The following is a 25,483-nucleotide window of genomic DNA, read 5'->3' as shown; positions in this document are numbered from 1 at the left end:
AGTCGATTAAGAATTTAATTTAAAATGGTGATAAAAAGATACGTCAGGGAAAACAGGGAAATCAGGGAAAAGTCGGGGAATTTAAAAATGGGCCAAAAAGTCAGGGAAAGGTCAGGGAATTATAAGAATTTGTAAAAAGTCAGGGTATTATAAGAATTTGTAAAAAGTCAGGGTATTATAAGAATTTGTAAAAAGTCAGGGTATTATAAGAATTTGTAAAAAGTCAGGGAATTAATAAGAATTTGTAAAAAGTCAGGGAATTATAAGAATTTGTAAAACGTCAGGGAATTATAAGAATTTGTAAAAAGTCAGGGTATTATAAGAATTCGTAAAAAGTCAGGGTATTATAAGAATTCGTAAAAAGTCAGGGAATTATAAGAATTTGTAAAAAGTCGGGGAATTATAAGAATTCATAAAAAGTCAGGGAATTATAAGAATTTGTATAAAGTCGGGGAATTATAGGAATTCATAAAAAGTCAGGGAATTATAAGAATTTGTAAAAAGTCAGGGAATTATAAGAATTTGTAAAAAGTCAGGGAATTATAAGAATTTGTAAAAAGTCAGGGAATTATAAGAATTTGTAAAAAGTCAGGGAATTATAAGAATTTGTAAAAAGTCAGGGAATTATAAGAATTTGTAAAAAGTCAGGGAATTATAAGAATTTGTAAAAAGTCAGGGAATTATAAGAATTCGTAAAAAGTCAGGGTATTATAGGAATTCGTAAAAAGTCAGGGAATTCAATTTTATCTTGGCACTTTTTGTAGGTAATTTTACTCTAGATCTATGGCAAATTCTGTTATTATTATTTAGATCCTTCAAAAGGTTTTTAGCATTGAAATAACTTTTGTACTGAAATAAAAGTTGATTAATTTATTAACTTCTGATAAATGTAAAAGTTAAAAACTGACTAATTTTGGCCTTAAAAAGTCAGGGAAAACAGGGAATTTGAGTCTGAGAATATTGTGGCTACCCTGTCCAAATATTACAAAAAGAGTCGGTTAAGAATTTAATTTAAGATGGTGAAGTCAAAAGGGGTGGTACTACGTCAAAAAGGGAAAAACGTTTGGATAATTAATAGAGAACGTTTTAAAGTTGACGCGGGGCTACGGTTCGTTTCGCCACAGAAGAAGGAACTTTGAGAGTCGACCTTTTTTTGCAGACACGAAGGAAGATTCTACCCACAGATAAAGCGTTTTTATCATTATCATCAGCAACAACACAATAATAATGCAATGAGGACAGGCTTAGGGATAATTAAAATTCTAGAGGTACAGAAAAAAGAGAAAGATTTCAAATTGATATTCCATCTGATCAGTATTCTTTCATTGTTATTTTTGAAAACAGTTTAATTTTAAATAACAAAAGAATAAATACTAACCATACAAAATATACGCGCAAGGTCAAATTTCACTTCCTTCAATTTTGGAAACTCTCCAGTTGAGTGTGTTAAATTTTAAGAATACATTAGTGTGAAAAGTTTAAACCGTTGATAATTTGGTAAAAATGCTGAGTTTTCCCCCATTTCATACAGGTACGAGTCCTAGCTGAAGACAGCGAGTGTGGAAAACTGTACGTGACAATCTATAAATCAAATGTGGTAAATTTCAACGAACAAGCTATTCTCAGAACGTGATAGTCGGCTTTAATCGCCATCTGTGGATAAACTACTATAGATTTACATATATAGTAATATGTTATTATACGTCAATATATTTTTTCATTTATTTAATCACAGGGCCCCCACTCAAATCTTCAATTTTTATAGGAAAAATAGGATTATATTTAAAAAAAATTAAGACTTTATAAGACTATTTTTACCAAATTATAGGATTTTATAGGACTATATATGCTATTTAATTTACTAACTTTATGCATTTAAAAACCAAATCTATATTTAGATAAATAAATCTTTGATTTTCACTTAAAACATATAAACTATTTAACCATTTTATCACAAAAATATACTAGTAGCTAACCATGTTAACAATAACAAAAGTATAGACTAGAATGACTTGCTATAGGAATTTATCCTATAGCTAAATCTAGCAATTTAACTGAGTGGCTGGATTTGAAACGGGCAAAATATCAAAATTATAGGATTTTATAGGACTTTTGGGGGATTTTGATAAAAATATAGGATGTTATAGGACATTTTTCAAAATATAGGATTTTATAGGAATTATAAGACCTCTGGGGGCCCTGATAGTAATATGTTATTATACGTCAATATATTTTTTTCGTTTATTTAATCATATTATTACAGAAATATATTTTACTTTAAAGTTTACTATGTAATTAGCACATAAATTTTAATATTTTAGCATTGGAATTATTTAACAATCGTTTAGTAAAATGATTAGTAGCCGAGGCCTAGATCATGTCACGACACCCCAATTCAATGTTTGTTTGTTCTCAGTTGTTTCGATCCGTTGCCGGTAGAAGCGAGTTAAACACGCGAAGCCAAAACAATGACATCGTTGTCTTCGTTCGATACGAAACGTATTAAAATAAAATCGAGTTAATTTGAAATTCAAATTATTTTCGACACAACAGTAGTGTCAGCACGTAATTAAACCATAATTTTTAAAGTTTAAAAATTACGCAATTTATCACTAAAGGAAATTGAGTTCCTCGCTATTTTTTCGGTGGTATTTTAATCCGATTCGGTAGTAATCACCTTCAACGAAGTTTCCGGCGTGGGGGGGGGGGGGGGGGATGATATTTGGGAATAGAGGGGGAAAGCAAATACGGGGGGGGGGCTTTTGAGAAAGCGCGTGTCATTCTAGATTGAGGTCATTATCAAAAACGAGTCGAAAAACTGACACCATTCGAGATACATTACAACATTGAATAATAATCGAAATAAAGCACGCAATCAAACATAATATAACGACTACAACGGATGATTAAATTGATTATGACTAAAATGTGTCACTCGCATATTAATTTATTGGTATTTGTTTTAAAAGACATTTTAATTTTTTTTATTCATAATGGTATGACAATTATTCCTGTTAAATAATTATGAAAATGGTAAGAAAAAGAATTGTATATTTTGTTTTAATAAAAATTATGATAAAAATGGTTAAATGAAATTTTTAAATTTTAATTTGGTAAATTTAATTTCAAATGAAACTATCTTTTTGTTTATCATTTTTTTCAAACCAAATTACTGATTAAAATAAGATTCCAAACTCTGCATAACAATGCAATCAAATCTGATTATAGTTATAATTGGTTTGGATTTCAACTTTTCAAGAGAGACACTTTATTGACTTGGCCCACTTGGGCCTAAAGTGGTGCCTTGGGTAATAGCCTAGCTGATTATTTTTGTATTTTATTTTACCGGAAATGCATATAAAAGTACCCATCCCCTATTGAAATTTTGGTAGATGTAGTTTACGTATAAAATGTTCCAAAACACCCGGTTTACACTATGTAATGTTGAAGGCGAGACTGTGTAAGGTTACGAATGTTGTTTAACCATAGGGAAAATATATTCCCTGGTTATGGCAGCCCAGATATAAAACTATAGCTATAACATTTACAAGAGTCTTAGCAAACATTTACACCAACTAAAACTTACCCATTTGCACAGAATTTGTTCAACCTTTGTACTCCAAATCGATAAACCTCAACAATAACAGAAGCGTGATGAAAGGGGGATGCCCAAAAATATAGCATCCCAAATAACCACTAAAGCGGGCGTATACAAAAGGGCAAAAAACTTTCTCAACTTACTCGTAGAGAGAAAGAAACTCCACCGAAGTAATTAAAATGTATTCGAAGATTATCCAACACTAGGACACACAATCTCGTTGTTTTCCACGCAATACTTTACATAAACAAGCGCGAGTTTTCAACTTCCACGAAACTTTAAATAGAAACAACGATCCTCTCCTCGTGGGAAAAAAATTCGCGAAAAATCTATATCCACAATGTTGTAAAGTATGTCTCAGCGGGCGTAAGACGCGAAAAGCATCGAGTCGATGACGTCACGGAATCCGTCGGCGGCGGCGAGAGGGTTGGCTAGGCCTCGGCCCGCGGAGTCTTCGGGCAGAACCGAGAAGAGAGGGGGGAAAACGCAGGCTATCCCGCCGCTGAAGGTCCCGGTAAGATCCGCGGAAATTCCAAGGTTAGCTGTGCCGAGAGACCGAGAACCGTCACTACCACGATCTTAACTCGGAGTTCCGCGACGGCGAGCTTCCGCGGGCTTCGCTGTAGAGCTGGCAGCGAGGCGACGTACGCGACCGAAACGCCGACGAGCGATAACGCGGCGCCACCCAGCGGCGCGGTGTCGAAACGACTCGGTAAACTTCCTTCCCCCCGCGCTTTCTACCCGCCAGGGTTGATATCCAACTTAGCCCTCGTCGAACAGAGCGCCGCGGCCTTCCACTTCGATACAAAAAGAAGACGCAAAAACTGCGAAAAAGTCTTTTTCGTCGACCCTAAAAATTTCCCTCGAAAAGAGTCGAAAACGTATAAAGAGCTTTTCTGGGTTTTCGCGTCATATTTTTCACGCTGTTTCATAGGCAAAATATTGAGAGGGAAGTTTAGATCGCGACATTTTTCGACCTCATGACGGAAGAGTTTCCATCTTAATTATCGGGCAGAGCCATCTTTTGGGAAAACAATTCATCGTCGTAACCTCCCCCTATTATCCAATCGTGCGAACTGCGTTTATATCGTGGGCTCTTATTTACATCGTCTTTGGCGGGGTAGAGTAACGCGGGACTCGTGACGTGATTAATGTTAACGCGTATTAATCGTGAAACAGGCAAAACAAAATAGGGTGAAGGACGTGAAAAAATGGCGTAACGAAGATTGGTGGCTCTTTTTAGCGCAACAAACAAATACGTTCTCTATTTATTGCCAAGTTGCCAATCCATAGTGGGTCAATCGTTTGTTATCCATGCTTTATGGGGAAATAAACAGAGTGACTTTCCTTTTAAATCATCCGAGCCGAAAAGAGTCGCCGTTCACTCGATTTCGTCATGGTCATATATTGGTATTCACACAGCTCTAAAAAAGGCTGGCACAGAAAACTAAACGGCTGCTGATATCAGTCGTGATTCTCCAAGGCAAAGGGGCCATGGCCAAAGTCACATCAGGCCTATGCATCGAGACACGCGTACCTTTTTGCGAATTGTACTGCCAGCCTACAGATTACATTTGAATAGATTAGATTTGGTTATGAATCGACCGATTTACGTCGAATACAGGAAATATTGGTGGATCTTAAAATTCATTTTGGATACTAAAATTCATTTTGCGCGTGAAATCGTGAAATTGCGCCATTATGTTAAGGTATAAAAGTAGATAAATATGCCTGCTATACCTCACAATGCAGACACTCTTTTACGAAGTCGGCCATTTCATTACAGGCCTAATTTAAAATAGTACAGGCAAGGGCGCCTTCACGTGCTCATCAGCTCGAGACCGCGTGAAGCGGCCTTGCAAGCACTATTTGAAATCAGACCTGTAATAAAATGGCCGCTCTCACAAATAAGGATATAAAAGAGTGTATAGGTACTGTCACGTGCTAAAACGTAATTTTGTAATTGGATAATTTGTACTCCGAAGGTCGATTTATTGAATATAGCTGAGGTGACCTGCGTGAACTGTTGAACAGAATATTTTTGAAAATATATGAATATTATCATAAGACTATAATATTGTTCCATAAGTTGGTCACTTTGGGGAATATTTTACTGAGAACTAGTAACGGAGTGACGTCATCACCAGAAGAAAATCTCCCCCTAGAGAGGAGCTGTTAGCAAGCGGACGCAAAACGGCGACGAAGCCCGTAATGCAGTCTGTCTCGTGAATAGCTCTCAGTAAAACTTTTGCATGTGAAGAATAGGAAGTGTCACACTTATGTAACGCTATTATACACTTATGATATTATTGATGGAATAATAACGCAACAATAACCGCAAACAAAGGTTTCTTCTAGAAAATTAAACTGTTAAATTACTTAAAATCAGTCGGGTTTTGCACTCAATTAGAAGCACCTGAATTAATTTCTATAAACAATTAAAAGTCGCTTGATGACTTAGGCCTAGGGTGGTGCCTTGGGTATTAGCCTAGCTGATTATTATTATTATTATTGTAGGAACATGGGAAGAATTTCCATAATCCCCACCTACAATCACTTACAGCATTGCCAACCATATTATAATTATAGTACATTTCGATAATATTACCGTTCGATTTTTTCCGTACTATAATTTCAATCGGGTACTATATAGAACGCTTTTTATGATAATTTTACTATTTTCCGATATAGTCTTAGTCGATAATTCAAAATAACGGTCAAAAACGCCGCCGATCAGTTTAGTAAAATAGTTTCGGCGGCGTAATCGTCGGTCATTTTCGGTATGTAGATACAGGCCGGAAGGCAGGCAAGGCTGCCAGATTTCGATAGACCGAAAACGGCCAACTCTCTCAAATGTTTTCGTTTTCAAAACGAAAATTTTGCGGCGTAGCTATCGACTAAGACTATTTAAAGAAATTTTATTAAGTATTTCTTTGTTTCCGGTCTGTTATATTACTCCTAGTAGGCTAAAAATAGAAATATTATACTCCTTGGAGTGTGGTTTTTAACTTTTCTTAGACTCGCAAATACAGCCGACTAACCAAGCGTGTTGTAGGAACGAAATAGGCCGTGGAACGTGGAAGCGGGTAACACAATAAATATGTGAGTACGGCCAACTATGAAGAAGTGCTACCATGCTTTATCGAGTAATCAAAGTTGGCCGTACTTGGGTACTGTAATTTTCTAGAAAATTCGATTATTTTTGGGCTTTGATACCATAACTTTGAACCTGGTAACGCTGCTAGGAGTGGGTTAAAATGGCGGCTATAATGAGGTGCAATGGTGACTGATAGAATTGTTGCCATCTAGGAGCAACAAACACAAGGAGAACGCAGCTAGCCTTTAAACACGCTAACGCAGTGTTGTGTACAAATTTCATTGGACGAACCTTTACGCTGCACGTTTTACGGGCGGGGGGGGGGGAGACAATTTCCGAATTTTCCCCTTCCGACGGCAGCAGGCGCTAAAGCGTCTAGCCAATGAAAACTATACGAAAGAAAATCAGTGCTTCCACATGCGGGGAATTTTTCCCTTTTCCAAAATGTTAAAGGCCTAGTATTTCTTCTGCCTGTTTTCCTTTAAGTTTTCTTCCCGCCGTGCAATTATCCTGGTGGCAGGCCAACGTGTTCTGCGGTTGGCCTACCACGAGGATATTTGCGCGGCGGGAAGTAAACTTAAAGGAAAAGAGGCAGAAGAAATACTAGGCCTTTAAGATAATAATGCAATTTAAGAGGGAAAACGGGAAAAGTGAGGGAAAACGGCATTTCGCGGGGGGGGGGGGGAATGAGGGAAAAGTGTTCTTTGCATGGGAAGAAAGGGATTTTTTAGCTTTAATGATAGCATTGCCTGTTCTAGTCTACTCCATGGATATGTTATGAGTCACAGATGTAAGCCATATTTTCAATACATTAGATAGTAATGATAGTCATGATCTAAATATCCATTTGTGATTTTTGAGGATATATTTTGCAAACATTTTCAAATGTAAGTAATTTTGTAATAAATAAAGCATTATACTTGTAATTATTTTCAGAATTAAACTGAATATTTATATAAATTAGTGTTATAAGCTCCAAAATATAACGAGGGATAAAAATGGGAATTTCCCAGTCAAAAAGAAGGAATAACAGCGATTTTTCGTTAAACGAAACTATCCCAAGAGGGAAATTTTAGATATCAAATGTGGAAGCCCTGAAGTAAATGAGTAAATGCACGACTTTTGACGGGTAGCGTTCTCCTGGTGTGGCGTGCTGCAGGGCCGGATTAAGATCTTGTGGGGCCCTAGGCCCAAGTTAATTTTAGTGCCCCTTTCAGTGGTGAGCTAGGCGCTCCCAAAATTTATAATTGACAAATGGATGGAAGATACAATTTCAATGTAGACTTTGCGAATATTTTAGTGACGTTGATAAATACTTGCTTTACATGGTATCGAAAAATGTGGACGAATTGACTGAAATTACTCCGAAATTTTTGTACTTTTAATTTTTTCGAAACCTTTTGGTGCCCCTTGTAGGCTTGGTGCCCTAGGCCCAGGCCTAGTCGGCCTATTGCGTAATCCGGCCCTAGCGTGCTGTGTTTGTTGCTCCTAGTTGCCATGAATTTCTTCTTGTTTTTGGGAAAGTAGATAATTCGAATTATAAGGATTTAATAAAAATGTTATCAACAAAGTCTTTTTACTAACAGGGAGGGGGGGGCAGGCTTTTAAAATAATAGGATTAAGCCTTACGAGAGTGTCGGGGGGATAGAAAGCGGTTAGCAGGGGTTGAAGTCTCGATAAGCGTCCCCCTAAACGAGAAACAAAAAAAAATATTTTTATCTTTTTATCAATCTGCCTATTAGCAGTTGAGTGATTGTAGAGCCGAGAAGCGAACACCTGTAAGCCGCGGGATAACAGACACCGTCATATTACGAACTATCTCGAAGTTACTCGCTAGTTAGCCCAAAGCCTACGAGATGGTAAAGTTACCGTACGCTCTCACGTTTCCCGTTATTATATGTTATTTAATAGAGGCTACGAAAACAAGTTGGTGAGTCCAAATATTAGCCGGCGAAATTGCCGGATATTCAACTTCGGTGTAGGAGGTTCAAGTCACGTGATTTTTGTTAATAGTAAACTAAAAAGAGGGATTGAAAGTTCTGGACGATTTAAAAAATAATTAACCTTTTTTGAAGTAGATATTTTTCAATGATGAGAGAGATTATAACCTCGGCGAAAATACACAGGTTTATGGACTTGGTAAAACGAAATATTAGAAAAACACATTGCGGTAATCCCAGGCATCTTTACGTCTGCGGCAGGTTTCGATAAACAACTATAGCCTTTCAAATTTTACTCTTCAACGAAACCTATTATCATGTCTGCGTTTTACAGTATGAATTATCATATGAATTTACTCGCCTAGTATCTTCGAAATACTTAAAGGGGAACGGTCAAGCTTGAACCAGTTAGATAGCCCTATAGCCCGTTAAAAACTAAAGTTTATGACGAAAACCGCATAAAAAAATGTTGAGTGGTTAATTTTTAATAAAATAAAGAAATTTCGGGAAATCGAAAAACGCGCGTCCGCCGCGACACCTGGTGAGAAGTCGGTGAGACAGAAAAACAACGTAAAAGCGCGCGCTGCTGAAGACGTGAAAAAATGGTTTTGCACGCGCGGCGCGTTCCAGTTATAAGAGACCTAAGCCTAAATTGCGCGAATTTAAAAGTTAGGATAGTTCGCAAATCGCTCATACGGGGTTAGGGGCGCTGGCGGCAGCCCCTAAGATGGCGGCGAAAATTCAAACCCAAACACCTGGCGTTACTTTTCGTTTCAACTTTTCGGGCCAAAAGCTATTTTTTCAAGACAAAAAAAGGTACGTGTAAGTATATTGAACGTCTTGTTAATCTTTTGATACGGAAATAAGGCCATATTTGGAAAAGCTTGGCCGTTCCCCTTTAAGCCACGGTCACACTAGAGCTTAAAACCCAGTTTAGGTCGGTTTGAATGCCAGTTTTGACCGCCGACGATAATTCTTGGTTCACACTTGCGAAATCGCTTCATAATGGTTCGCTTATAGCCAAGGCTTAACGTCATTTCAAATTATGACCAGAATTTTGAAAAGACTAAATTGTATCCCAAAACAATTAGTTAATCATGTTTACTATACATACAGTAATATTATTTGACATTATTTAGAATTTTATTCCCATTATTTTTGAAAATCCGAGCAATTTTACTTCCCCTCTTGTCGTTTTGAAAGCAATTCTAAGCGAACCGACTTGGACGAGTTGCTTCCCGAACCAACACGAAGCGATATCTCACGCTGCTTTTGGAAACTAGTTCTCTAAAACGAAGCGATTTTAGGTGTAAGTGTGAACCTCGCTTTATTGAACTGTGTGTCAGTTTCCGAGCGATTTCAGGAACGTACTGCCTCCAATCACAGAACGTATTTTCGGAGCATTTTTTGGGGAAAAACGTACTTTTCGATTTTCCACTTAGTACGCCATCTATGAAAGCAATTTGCTTCCTTTTTTAAATTTGAAACCCGCATTGTAACTGCTGTCAACAATTACAATGCCCTCGAAAACAGCGTGAATGTCGCTTTCAATATAGAGAGCCGTACAAGAGGATTTCGGAAAAATCCAGCTGCTTTGGTGGTTTAGAAACCGTACAAAAATTACATAACATTTCTTTTTTTTTGTAAGCTAAATAAGCAAATATTTTCAGTTATAATAAGATTTTAGTACTTATTTATCTCGTTCAAAATATAATTATAAATTTACTAGAGGTAAAACGATAAATAAATGGTTTATTTTTTTAATACAGTTTATAATTCTAAGGTTTATGGTGCTATTGAGGGTAGGTTTGAGTATTTGTTACGTTATTTGAGAAAATGAAGTTAGCGGTACCGTTGTATTACCCTGACAGTATTTACAGCCAACGAAATTAGGGGGGTGCAAATTATATATTTGTACCCCCCAAAAATGTTTAATATGCATATATACATTTAAAATAACTTTATTGTTGAAAACATCTTCTCTATTAAATGAATTTATACATCGACATTATAAAGGACATTTCGTCTTTTCGTTAGTATCGTCCAAGCTAGTCTTATCAGCCCTGTTCCTAAGGAGTACGATGACACAATACTGCTTAAATAGTATCTGCATACTCAGGGCCGAATTAACCAATAGGCCGAATAGGCCTGGGCCTAGGGCACCAAGCCTACAAGGGGCACCAAGCCTACAAGGGGCACCAAGAGGGTTCGGAAAAAATAAAAGTACAAAACTTTAATCATTTGCTTTTCACAAAATATTTTCCGGAGTTATTTTAGTAACTGCGTCCACCCCTATGAACCAAAAACGTTTGATTGTCACATTCTCTGACGGACTGCCGTCTAGCCCCTGACGACATACTCAATCTGGCAGCAAAATGAATTTTCCTTCCATTTCTCAATTATAAATTGAGGAAAGGGGGCATCAAAATTAACTTGTGCCTAGGGCCCTATAAAGTCTTAATCCGGCCCTGTGCATACTACACGCGTATCAAGATGAACCATAGAGGATGTGGATATGGAGGAACTAGATGAAATTGATACGAGTGAGATAGTAAAAGATTTCATTCATAAAGAGAGTAGAGTTAAAATAAAATTTGTGTGAATATTTTTGGCTAGCTTGATTCTGTTAACAGGGCCGTCTTAAGGCATGGGCTAAATGGGCTACAGCCCAGGGCCCCCAGCCAGTTTGGGGGCCCCAGCAAGGCCAGCCATATAGCCTCTACTCTGTGGATAATGGTTTAGTTGGTTAAATATTATTTATGCTCATTTAATATTATGCATCTTTTAGTTACGTCTAAAGTAATTTGACTCATCGCCACATCGCGTACATACGGTACGAACAATTTCTAAAACGTAACAGCGGTAGAGGTCGGGGACGGTTAATCATTATCCATGATTAAATTGATTTTTTTCGGGAAAAAAATGTAAACAAAGAAATTTACCGGTTAATATTTCGGAAAATGATTAAAAAACATGTATTATTCGTAAAATTTGAGCTTTTTATCGAAAAATACCTCGTTTTTCCGATTAATATTACAAATTTATCAAAAAATTTACCGGATAATACAGAAATATAAATTACTTGATGAAAACGTCTTACGAATAATTTTGAGAGCTTTATCTATTGAATAAAAGTTAACCATCCCCGACCTCTAAACAGCGGGTCATTGTCAGTAAAAATCTTATTTTCAGTAGCCCTATGTAATTCTTTCGAAATTAAAAGTTTTAGTTAAATTCAGACCGTTGTGGATCGCAAAGGTCTTGAGAAATAATTTAGCCCAGGGCCCCAAAAGGTCTTAAGACGGGCCTGTCTGTTAACCAATTTAGTCGCACTTCCTAGCTCGTTTGATTCTAACTTAGTTAATTAGACAACTTTATATTTCGACTAAAATGGGTAACTTATAAGTTAAAGAAAACTTGGAATACCTCGACAAAAAATTCTAGCGCTATCGGCTCCCGCCCAGACAGCCATTTTCGATTCTTCGTAAACCCCCCCCCCCCAAAAAAAAAAACCTTCCGCCGTCGCTGGTGGAATTTCCATGAATACTCACAAAAATACAAAACATTGTAAAAGAATGAATTGACAACCATATGGGCAAACCTCGACGGGAAGCACTGGGTTTTCACTTTTCAACGCTAATGAATTGGGGGGACACTAAGCCCAATAAAGTCGGTGCCGCGGCTCGGCATAGATAAGGACAGCAAAAGGGGATAGTGGCCAGTGGTCCCAGAAAGACTTTCAATAAGAAGGAGTTTAGAAAGGAAAGGGAAAGCCCATTAGCCAGGTAGGTAGATGAGTTCGCGGAAGATAATTCGTAAACAGAGCCATAAATAAGAATGTGGGAAAACGTTAAAAAATATTAGTGTTGTAAGTCGAAAAATTTTCCGCGGAAAATTTCCCGCTCGGAAAATTTTCCGGAAAATTACCGAGGCCTTTTTTCCGGAAAATTTTCCGTATTTTTCCGAAAAATATTACAAACGTTTTCATTCTATGATTTGTCTAATATATTGTTTGCAAATTTAAATAAAGCGGCATTTTCACCTCATTTTTTCTAATCTAAAAGTAAAACTAAACCTATAGACTAGTTTAAACTGGTTGAAATGTAACACTATTAAAGTTTTGTAGTATGTTTACTGATATTAGTCATTTTAAATCGATAAAAAGTTTAAAACATTAAAAACCCTTGAAAAGTAATTTATGTTTAAATTTTTTATTTTTCCGATTTGCGGAAAATTTTCTAGAAATTTTTCCGCATTTTATTTTTCCGGAAAATTAACAACCCTAAAAAATATCATCTGACTATGTGAACTGGAATAATAATTTTTAGCGTTACATGTAATAAAATCGTAAATTCTTTTTGATATTTCTAGATATGATGCCAAAAGACCGGCCGAGAATCGAAACCGGGTCTTTATATTGATAGGCTAGTGTTTTACAACCAAGAACGAATTTAATATAAGCGAATAATTAACTTAATAAAGCTCACATAAAATCAGCGTTACCATACGTACTATAATTATGGTACAAATACTATAATTTTGCCTCATATTATAAATGGTACTATTATTTAGAGAGCGTACTATTTAGTACCAAAATGTACCATATTTCCAACCTATTGTTACTATTGTACTATAATGGTACTATTTTTATGTTTACATTATTTCTAGTACTAAAATAATAATAATTTCTTATTAACTATACATAAAATCGTCGCCTGAAAGCAAAACATCTATCCAAGAGCTTAATTTTAATTCAAATAAACGTAAAAAACAATTCAGTGAAATTTCCCGAAAGAGCGTTCCTATAATATTTGTAGATTAGTAAATGTACACTTTTTAGTGGATGTAATACTTTGTTAAATCCTTAAATCTCAGTCCTCAATTTGGGAATTTTCTCGCATAGTGTAACGATCTTCTTATTTATTTTAATTTTCTGTATTATTCGTAGTTTGTAGTGGTAAAGCAATAAATACCAACAATTCTTAATTAATATATATATATCTAATTTTAACTTTATAGTAAAATTTTTTAATATAACTCACTACGGACCTAAGCCTTTCATTTACATGGTGATTCGAACTCACCCCTACTGCTATAACACTCAATTTAATGCGCATAGAGTTACAGAATGGCCGAACAATTAGGGTTAGTTCAGTAATGGCAGAAGTAAATGAACCGAAGTTATCGAAATAGCGCTCAGAATCGGAGGGCGTTTTCCTTATCAAAATGATGAGAAAATCGAGTCAAATAAAAACTAATTTCTCATCCCCGTCGCTTAACGCGATGATTTTCGCTTGAGAATAGTGGGTATACCTATTTCTATGTATAAAAAATAGTTTCATATCAACAAAAATGTTTTTATTTTGGCCTAAGAGCGCGCAAAATTTCAAATTCGAGGTCAAACTGTAACTTTATAAGGAAAACGCCTCCAACATGTTCATTTACTTCTGGTAATGATAGCGGTATTGTGTTTTATTTTAATTTTTATAAGAGTAGACAACATTCATTCACTACAAACTAATTTTATAAAATTAACATTTTACACGAAGGTTTTCCAAGGCATGATTTGCCATGCCCTTTCACTGATAACTCACCAAGAAGTATACATTGTTTTTTTAGGGTCAAGGCTTAGTTTAAAAATAACTCGAGCTTAGGTCGGCCATTTTATTATTAATTAATTATTGATTGTTGATGGACTACGAAATAAAGTCAATCAGTTCCGAACAATAATGCTAAAGATTTTGGCAGCGGTAGAAGTATCGCCAACTGCTATATTTTATTTACAATAATTATCTTTCAAATTCATTTTCAGTGCCTTAATTTTTATTAAAACTCATTTCATTATCCAAAGGCACATCTCATTACTCTAAAGAATATCCACGTAAAATTTCAAGCTTTCTACCAATATTGCTAATCCCATAAGTGTATAATATTTATCATAAGTGTGACACTTCCTATCCTTTACATGCAAAAGTTTTACTGAGAGCTATTCACAAGACAGACTGCATTACGGGCTTCGTCGCCGTTTTGCGTCCGCTTGCTAGCACGACACACGTAGTCTTTAACAGTGCCTCGCTAGGGGCAGATTTTCTTCTTGTGAGGACGTCACTCTTTTACTACATAAAAACTTGTAGAGGTTAACGGTAATAGTGAGTGTAGGGAGCTGTTGGTTCGCGTGGCATGAAGGGCTAGCCACCACCCTCCTACGCGTTGTAACCCGGCCACCTGTTTAAGGGCATTAAACGTCACTCGATGACTTAAGGTGGTGCTTTGGGTATTAGCCTAGACTAGCTGATTATTATTACTAGCTCTCAGTAAAATATTCCCCAAATTGACACACTTATGGAACAATATTATATGTTATATATAATTTATAATACCTCGTAAAACTATTACAGATGGAAAATATGGTACACCTATAAGTACACATAACTGCTTGGTGTAATTTGTACATTGGACTTAATTTTTCAAATTGCTTAGAAAAACAAGTGTGGGGCGAAATTTATCATATAACGATTTATAAAACTATTAGAGGTGGAAAATTATTGGTTAATAAGTAATCAGGGTATTTTTAATAAAAGTAAATAGACGCTAAAAGAAATTATTCGCTCCAAAATAAAAACCGTCAAAAGGAAGGGTTTTTAAATTAAAAACGCGTGAATCTCGATGATATCGCCCATTTTTTCGTAGCACGTGTAATTATTTATTCTGATAATAAAATAGAATCACGTGGGCTTAGCAATATTTATCCGCATTTGTCTTAGCCAATAAGATTATCCCTTCCGAGCAAGCACGCGCCAATTTACACAATATAACCGTTGAATTTTTCAAATCAATTTCTTTTAAGATCTATTTAAAACAGTTTAAAATTGTTCTATCAGATTAAAGAATTACTAAATAAAAACACAAAATTAACCAATTTTATTATATAAATACTTTAATTATGTAATAAAAAAGTCTTTTTAAACTTACGCAATAATTCGTGTTTTTATTTAGTAATTCTATTATAAGAAAAGTAATACAACTGTGATGCGGTGTCAAAATTCAAACCATTTGGATTTCTTCACGTCCTTGATAGATACCGCTTTCGGTAAGATACATAACATAACTTAATGAAATTATGAATATTATTTCACCAATAAATTTTTTTTGACTAATTTGAATAAGTCAGTGGAGTTGATTTATTTGATGGTGTTTAAAATAAAGCCAAGTGGAATTAGAAGATGCCTTCTGCAGAGGATAAAGAGTTTAAAAAATTGCGGGCGAGGCTAGTGGGCGGCGGTGGGGTGTCGAAAGTTCGGTATGGCTCTAATTAGGGCGTTTTTCGGCAATCGATGAAAAACACATGCTTAAACTCGAGAGTATCTTCTTTGGTAGGCCGAGGAAAATGATTCCCGACAAAGAAAATAATTTTTTTCCAAATAGAGAGCGCGCAGTTTTCTTCTTCAGCCCTTACATTTTTAGTGTGGCGCATCTTAGATGACGCCGGAGTCATACTTTGGTGGCGCATCTTAGATGACGCCGGAGTCATACTTTGATCAACGAATGAATTTATTTATACCGTAAGAAACAGTGGCGTAGGAACGTTTGAGTAGTTTGGGGGGGGGGGGGTTTAGACCCGGTGGTCTGGGGGGTAGCCGCCTGGTGATATGGAAAAAAATTAAAACCCAAAAATTTATTATTTTTGGCATTTGATTTGGAAATTTTATAAATGGGTTCAGGAATCCATACCTCCTCCTGGAAATATTAAATATTATGAATAAAATTAATATTAAATTAGCTATAAAGAATCAAATAAATATTAAATTACCTATAAAGAATCAAATAAATAGTAAATTAAATATTATGAATCAAATTAATAGTAAATTAAATATTATGAATCAAATTAATAGTAAATTAAATATTATGAATCAAATTAATATTAAATTAAATATAAAGAATGAAATAAATATTAAATAAAATGTTATGAATCAAATTAATATTAAGAAACCAATTAATATTAAATTAAATATTAAGAATCAAATCAATATTAAATTAAATATTAAGAATCAAATCAATATTGAATTGGAATTAAGAATCTGATTTATTTTAAATAAAAATTAATAATCAAATTAATATGAAATTAGAATTAAGAATCAAGTTAAGAATCAAATTAGAATTAAGAATCAAGTTAAGCATCAAATTAGAATTAAGAATCAAGTTAAGAATCAAATTAGAATTAAGAATCAAGTTAAGAATCAAATTAGAATTAAGAATCAAGTTAAGAATCAAATTAGAATTAAGAATCAAGTTAAGAATCAAATTAGAATTAAGAATCAAGTTAAGAATCAAATTAGAATTAAGAATCAAGTTAAGAATCAAATTAATATTTAATTAAGAATTAAATGAATTTGAAAATATGATCTCCAAATGTTCGCTTTCCGTGATGTAAGCGCCAGACTGAATTTTGCCTTTGGATAACTTGTTTTCTTTTTTATCGTTTTTTTACGTGTGTGTGTTCTTTCTTCGGCGCTCAACGTCTTTGCCCCCCCCCCCCCCGTTCCCTTCCGAAATCTACTTTACTCTATTGTACTAATAAGAAGCAACTTTTCTCCATCGAAAAGACAAGAAAAAGAGAGTAAGATAGTCGAAGGTTTCGGCCAGAGTGAGAAAAATAGGTCGGAACTTTTCAAAAAAGGGAAAACAATTTTCGCCGCTTTTGAGACTGTGAACTGGAGAGTAAAGAATTTTGAAAAGGGATTTTGGGACTTCATACTTTTTATACCCGGCTGAGATAAAATAAACTTGACGTCGATTCTTGACAATTTCCACCCACCGATAATTGTCACTTCTCATTATTGTTGGTACCATTTTAGCATTACAGTTTCCTGCCTTCCACGTGTTCAATTTCTAACAAGAACCATTTATAGGATGAACAAACAGTGATAAATCTAGAAATACACAACAAGTATAAGAAATATCGGTAATCCAGGAGAAATATTGGAGTAATTGAATTGTTAAGAGATGTACTAGGAGTAATTGAATTCTTGAGAGAGTTACTAGGGGTAATTGAATTGTTGAGAGAGTTAATAGGAGTATTTGAATTGTTGAGAGAGTTACTAGGAGTATTTGAATTGTTGAGAGTTTTATTTAGAGTAATTGGATTGCTCCGAGTTTTATTTGGAGTAATTGAATTGTTCAGAGTTTTATTTGGAGTAATTGAATTGTTCAGAGTTTTATTTGGAGTAATTGTATTGTTCAGAGTTTTATTTGGAGTAGTTGAATTGTTGAGAGTTGTACTAACCGTAAGAGTAATTGAATTGTTGAGAGTTCTATTTAGTGTAATTGAATTGTTGAGAGAGTTACTAGAGTAATTGAATTGTTGAGAGAGCTACTAGAGTAATTGAATTATTGAGAGTTTTATTTGGAGTAATTGTATTGATCAGAGTTTTTTTGGAGTAATTGAATTGTTGAGAGTTTTATTTAGAGTAATTGAATTATTGTGTTTTACTATCTACTAACTAAATTTAACTAAAGCCTAATAAACTGTGACTACTCTCGAGCTTGTGTTACTTTATGGTTTTAAATAATTGACGAATATTTTTGTTTAAAAATACCGAAGGTTTATTGATTATTAATGTTTTTTTTACACTTTCTTTGACTACGAAATTTGTCGTTCTAGATTTACAAAGATAAGTTGATAAGATCGGCTGCAATGTCGGTCCACTTGGGCCTCCGTTATCGGCTCATTCATTTGAGGACTGGAGTGGAAAAACCCCTGAAGGGCTCAACCATGGCCTAAGTAAAGAGTTTGTTTACATTTGTTACATTGGTTGAAAGGATTATTTTTACAAAAGGAAAATAAATATAATAACAGGGTTCGTACAAAATTCCCGGAATTAAATTCCCTAACATTTCCAGGTTTTCCCGGACCAAATTTCAAATATTCCCTGACAAATTTTGTAAAATAAATTAATGTTTTTAGGTAAAAATCTTGAAAAATATTTTCTTTCAAATATTTATTTGCTTGATTTTTTTGGGATCATTTTGAAATTCCCTTACTTTTCCAGGTTTTCCAGGTCGTGTACGAACCCTGAATTATTGTCCATATTTATTAAACAAATAATTCTCTTTTAAATATACATTTTAAATTCATAAAATTAAATAGGTGTTTCTATAAAATAAATCAATAAAAAATTAAATGTATAAAATGTTTTTCCCCGCGTCACGAGCTTTTTAATGCTTTATTGGCACGCGCGTTTCGCACGTCGACTTCAAATAGCAAAATCTTTATCGATTCGAGCGCACGCGCTCTATCTTCAATGACTTTAGCTAGATACGTAGAAAAAACATTTACACGTGACCTACCGTATTTTATAGAAACCCCTATTGAAAAAAATAAACTATACAAAGTTTCCAAATTGTTTAATACTAATACAGACCGTTTTAAATGGATTCTTGATCACGGTGGTCAGTGACGGTTTTACTACAACCAGGGCTCCTAGCTTTATGGGGACCCCTTTTGACCGTGTTCTAGGCTCGTATCGGGCCTCTTTACAAAGATGCAGGGCCCTTTGCTTAAGCCTACTCCGCCTATTGGCTAATCCACCCAGGGGCGTAGGAACCGGGAGGGGCAGGGGGGGGCAATGCCCCTCCCTAGAATTTTTCTGGGAGGGGCAACTAATGTTATTGCCCCCTCCAACCTTTGGTCAGTTGAAATCTTTAAAAGGCTCAAAATATCATTTTAAAAGCATATACAGTTTATAGAACCTAGACTGTGTTTAAATTTCATTCTTTTCCCGCCAATTTACATAGTAGTAAACAGTACACATGGATTCGGAGAAGCTACACTCCATTAAAAATTAAAAACCATTCTCCAGACCCCTTTTCGTTTATCTTTGCCCCCTCCAACTTCTAGAATGTTTATACGCCCCTGAATCCACCATTGCGACTAGAGGGGGAAGCCAGTACACCGGGGCCCGAGGCCCGTTCAGTCTAGGTGCCCGGGTTTCAACAAACGAGGTATACTAAGAAGAATAGCTATCTCCAGTAGTCGTGGCTCTCTTGAGGCCCGAAATTAATATTTATCGAGGCCCGGGCCCCCTCTCGGCGGCCATGACATGTATGGAATGATTGTTGGTCGTTGGTTCTCGATTAAAAACCATTTTGTAAAAGGTAGAACTTCCACGCAAAGAATGCACTGACAAGGAGACATCCCGAAGTGTAACCCACCGATTTTGTTCAAACTCGGGGGATTGGTAGACCTTCATGTAACTTGAAAAATCCTAAAGGGAATTTATTCAATGGGCAACCGTTTTGCAATGGCAACGAAAAATGTTTTTGACAACACAAAATATTACATTTTCCCATTGAAAATAACATGGGATTTTGACCTCAAATTGATCAAAAGTTGATCAGTTTTGATGGTTTTTTTGTCAATTTATATCTATTTTTGTCATTTTCGAAATTTTGAAATTGGTTAAAATTTTTCACAGGGGGGTTCCAAGGATTCGGTCAGAATCCCATGTTATTTTCGATGGGAAAATTTAAATTTGTTGTTGTCAAAAACATTTTTCGTTGCCATGGCAAAACGGTTGCCCATTGAATAAATTCCCTTAAGGATTTTTCAAGTTACACGAAGGTCTACCAATCTCCCGAGTTTGAATAAAATCGGTGGGTTACACTTCGGGATGTCTCCTTGTCAGATACCTAAGAATATGAGCCTCAGCTACCACTATGGCATAACAAAACGGAATAATAGATGGCAATCGTCTGCGCGAGGAAGGAATTTGAACTCTGTCTGAATGCTCAGGAATCTATATATGTATACGATTATCATTGAAACCGGCGTGGTTTACACCCGAGATTTCACTCGGGACATGCTAAGCTAGGCTCGGCTCCTAGGCGACATTAAGCCTTGTCTGGAATAGAATTTAACTTACCTAATTTGCTAGACATCTTAATACGATATTTTACGGGGAACTAGACCATTTTCACGGAGAACGTGGCATCTAGGAGCAATAAACGCAGCACCCCACACAAGGAGAACGCAACCCGTCAAAAGTCGTGCATTTTCTTGCGTACAGTTTTCATTGGTTAGACGGTTCAGTGCCTACTGCCGTCGGAAGGGAAAAATTTGGAAATTGTCTTCCCTATTTCCGTAAAACGTGCAGTGTAACGGCTCGTCCAATGAAATCTGTACACAACACTGCGTTAGCGGGCTTAAAGGCTAGCTGCGTTCTCCTTGTGTTTGTTGCTCCTAGGTGGCATATTATCGAAAATATGTATATTATCAGCGTGGAAACTAATTTGTTTTTTTTTTGTTTTCAATTTTGATCAGGACCGTGCAGAGGGGTGCCAAAACCCCAGGTCCCAGCAAAAAAGGGTCCAGAAGCCTGCTATTTGGGGGCTAGGTACAATAGTGGGCCATCGCGTAGCCCTTCACCAGAAACCGTCCTTGAAAATTTCCCTTAGGATATAATTTGTCCCGGAGCCCGAAATGTCTCTGCACGGCTCTGTTTCTGGTAAATCTATAGGTGGTATTCACGAGAAGATGGCGACCATTGCTCTAAGGTAGATAGTTATGGGGGAAAGGGGGATGACACTAGCCTTCCACTACAGCGATGATGACGTCACGAAAATACACCCTATTTTTCGAGTGAATATTTTCGACGTCGCAGTTTCTTAGCGACGGCAGCCAGCCAATGAAATAGTTTATTTTATAAAATAAAAAGTGGTCTTGCCCAACTTGTTAAAATGTTGCTATTACGTCACAAGACAACAGCTTTATTAGTACATTATTCGCACGAGCGATTTGCACGCGCGCAAGAAAAAAGCTACATTCCTCTGGCGACTGTGGCGCGCGCTCGTAGCCTTGTCAATGTAAGAGACTGTGACGTAAGAGACACATTAAAACAAGAAGGCCACGTTACTTTATAAAAAGAGCTATTGAAATAACGCACGGTGCCAATGGATCCCTAGTCCTGTATTTAAGGGGGAAAAAACAGTGAAAATTTATCCACCATTTAATTCTGTTTAATTTAAAGGAACTGGAGGAAAGTGGTAGTCCTTTAGAAATCATTTATCATGAGCTGGAATACCGGTATTTCAACGTGTCAAGAAGTAAGCGTAGTCGGCCCAAAACCTCCATGCAATCTCCTTTTCATTTTCCTAAAACGTAATTTATTTTATGGAAATGGTGAAGTAGTGTATGCTGAGAGTGGAAGAACTAATTTAAGGAATCCAACCTACATTTTGCGAGTATTAACGGGATCAATAAAGCACCCATGCTTTGTCAGCTCGAACATATCTCTCTATCGAATCGTAGCTGCTCCGCTGGACTCTGAGAGGGGGGTGGGGGTGCAAGCGGTGGCGAGTTGGAAAAATGTTGCAGATAGATAAATGAGGTGCAATGAACGCGTCCATTAATCAACGTCAAAGCCTTAAATATTACGTCTTACAAACACCAAAAACAGGCAGTACAACGTCAAGACAAGGAGGAATACGCACGCCGCCACGCGCTAATTACGTGATCCTCCTTGGTCACTCGTCAATAGACGCTTCAATAAAACCATATCAGTTATTCGCTAAGATGTATTAATACAAATGAACTGGACGGGCAAGCTAGTCTTTTTATGGTCCTTCTCGTTTAGGCTTATAGCGGTGCCAGAAATAACGGTTGGTTTTCGAAAGGAAAAAAACGCAACGAGGACGACGCAAAAAATTAATGTTAGGCCTAACGGATATTTTTATCGTCCACGCTCCTATAGTAATTGTGGCGTGGAAATAACATGAAAATGCTATAGGAAACGATTTTTAGATTTAGTTTATACTAATTTTAAAGTTATTCGCTAGGAAGTATTAATACAAATAAGGTGGACGACTAGTCTTTATATGGTCCTTGTCGCTTAGGCTTATAGAGGTGCCAGAAATAAGGGCTAGTTTTCGAAAAGAGAAAAACGTAACGAGGACGACGCAAAAAATTAATGTTAGGCCTAACGGAGATTTTTATCGTCCACGCTCCTATAGTTGTGGCGTGGAAATAACATGGAAATGTTATAGTAGACGATTTTTTGATTTAGTTTATACTAATTTTAAAGTTATTCGCTAGGAAGTATTAATACAAATAAGGTGGGCGTGCAAGCTAGTCTTTATATGGTCTTTTTCGTTTAGGCTTATAGCGGTGCCAGAAATAAGGGCTAGTTTTCGAAATGGGAAAAACGCAACGAGGACGAAGCAAAAAAATAATGTTAGGCCTAACGGATATTTTTATCGTCCACGCTCCTATAGTTGTGGCGTGGAAATAACATGGAAATGTTATAGCAAACGATTTTTAGATTTAGTTTATACTAATTTTAAAGTTATTCGCTAGGAAGTATTAATACAAATAAGGTGGACGTGCAAGCTAGTCTGTATATGGTCCTTGTCGTTTAGGCTTATAGCGGTGCCAGAAATAAGGGCTAGTTTTCGAAATGGGAAAAACGCAACGAGGACGAAGCAAAAAAATAATGTAAGGCCTAACGGATATTTTTATCGTCCACGCTCCTATAGTTGTGGCGTGGAAATAACATGGAAATGTTATAGCAAACGATTTTTAGATTTAGTTTATACTAATTTTAAAGTTATTCGCTAGGAAGTATTAATACAAATAAGGTGGACGTGCAAGCTAGTCTGTATATGGTCCTTGTCGTTTAGGCTTATAGCGGTGCCAGAAATAAGGGCTAGTTTTCGAAATGGGAAAAACGCAACGAGGACGAAGCAAAAAATTAATGTTAGGCCTAACGGATATTTTTATCGTCCACGCTCCTATAGTTGTGGCGTGGAAATAACATGGAAATGTTATAGCAAACGATTTTTAGATTTAGTTTATACTAATTTTAAAGTTATTCGCTAGGAAGTATTAATACAAATAAGGTGGACGTGCAAGCTAGTCTGTATATGGTCCTTGTCGTTTAGGCTTATAGCGGTGCCAGAAATAAGGGCTAGTTTTCGAAATGGGAAAAACGCAACGAGGACGAAGCAAAAAATTAATGTTAGGCCTAACGGATATTTTTATCGTCCACGCTCCTATAGTTGTGGCGTGGAAATAACATGGAAATGTTATAGCAAACGATTTTTAGATTTAGTTTATACTAATTTTAAAGTTATTCGCTAGGAAGTATTAATACAAATAAGGTGGACGTGCAAGCTAGTCTGTATATGGTCCTTGTCGTTTAGGCTTATAGCGGTGCCAGAAATAAGGGCTAGTTTTCGAAATGGGAAAAACGCAACGAGGACGAAGCAAAAAAATAATGTTAGGCCTAACGGATATTTTTATCGTCCACGCTCCTATAGTTGTGGCGTGGAAATAACATGGAAATGTTATAGCAAACGATTTTTAGATTTAGTTTATACTAATTTTAAAGTTATTCGCTAGGAAGTATTAATACAAATAAGGTGGACGTGCAAGCTAGTCTGTATATGGTCCTTGTCGTTTAGGCTTATAGCGGTGCCAGAAATAAGGGCTAGTTTTCGAAATGGGAAAAACGCAACGAGGACGAAGCAAAAAATTAATGTTAGGCCTAACGGATATTTTTATCGTCCACGCTCCTATAGTTGTGGCGTGGAAATAACATGGAAATGTTATAGTAGACGATTTTTTGATTTAGTTTATACTAATTTTAAAGTTATTCGCTAGGAAGTATTAATACAAATAAGGTGGGCGTGCAAGCTAGTCTTTATATGGTCTTTTTCGTTTAGGCTTATAGCGGTGCCAGAAATAAGGGCTAGTTTTCGAAATGGGAAAAACGCAACGAGGACGAAGCAAAAAAATAATGTTAGGCCTAACGGATATTTTTATCGTCCACGCTCCTATAGTTGTGGCGTGGAAATAACATGGAAATGTTATAGCAAACGATTTTTAGATTTAGTTTATACTAATTTTAAAGTTATTCGCTAGGAAGTATTAATACAAATAAGGTGGACGTGCAAGCTAGTCTGTATATGGTCCTTGTCGTTTAGGCTTATAGCGGTGCCAGAAATAAGGGCTAGTTTTCGAAATGGGAAAAACGCAACGAGGACGAAGCAAAAAATTAATGTTAGGCCTAACGGATATTTTTATCGTCCACGCTCCTATAGTTGTGGCGTGGAAATAACATGGAAATGTTATAGCAAACGATTTTTAGATTTAGTTTATACTAATTTTAAAGTTATTCGCTAGGAAGTATTAATACAAATAAGGTGGACGTGCAAGCTAGTCTGTATATGGTCCTTGTCGTTTAGGCTTATAGCGGTGCCAGAAATAAGGGCTAGTTTTCGAGATGGGAAAAACGCAACGAGGACGAAGCAAAAAATTAATGTAAGGCCTAACGGATATTTTTATCGTCCACGCTCCTATAGTTGTGGCGTGGAAATAACATGGAAATGTTATAGCAAACGATTTTTAGATTTAGTTTATACTAATTTTAAAGTTATTCGCTAGGAAGTATTAATACAAATAAGGTGGGCGTGCAAGCTAGTCTTTATATGGTCCTTGTCGTTTAGGCTTATAGCGGTGCCAGGAATAAGGGCTAGTTTTCGAAATGGGAAAAGCGTAACGAGGACGAAGCAAAAAAATAATGTTAGGCCTAACGGATATTTTTATCGTCCACGCTCCTATAGTTGTGGCGTGGAAATAACATGGAAATGTTATAGCAAACGATTTTTAGATTTAGTTTATACTAATTTTAAAGTTATTCGCTAGGAAGTATTAATACAAATAAGGTGGACGTGCAAGCTAGTCTGTATATGGTCCTTGTCGTTTAGGCTTATAGCGGTGCCAGAAATAAGGGCTAGTTTTCGAAATGGGAAAAACGCAACGAGGACGAAGCAAAAAATTAATGTTAGGCCTAA

General features: G+C 36.1%; 1 protein-coding gene across 5 annotated transcripts in view; it reads right to left on the bottom strand.

Annotated features, from left to right (window-relative positions):
• Nucleotides 1–4,242, bottom strand: part of Gug (arginine-glutamic acid dipeptide repeats grunge) — a 158,404-nt gene extending 154,162 nt beyond the window's left edge. For 2 of the 5 annotated variants that reach the window (XM_090160054.1, XM_090160058.1), the window contains exon 1: nucleotides 3,742–4,241. The gene's annotated coding sequence lies outside the window, so the exon portion shown is untranslated. Of the gene's footprint in view, nucleotides 1–3,586; nucleotides 3,602–3,741 lie in introns of those variants that run through there. The other 3 variants (XM_090160057.1, XM_090160059.1, XM_090160056.1) reach the window with 3 other exon arrangements.
• Nucleotides 4,243–25,483: the final 21,241 nt, after the last annotated feature.

This window comes from Leiobunum rupestre, chromosome 10, assembly GCF_980474605.1.
Source record: "Leiobunum rupestre chromosome 10, qqLeiRupe1.1.hap1, whole genome shotgun sequence".
NCBI lineage: Eukaryota > Metazoa > Arthropoda > Arachnida > Opiliones > Sclerosomatidae > Leiobunum > Leiobunum rupestre.
Note: the sequence above shows the minus strand (reverse complement) of the source record. Positions and strands in the feature narration are given on the sequence as shown.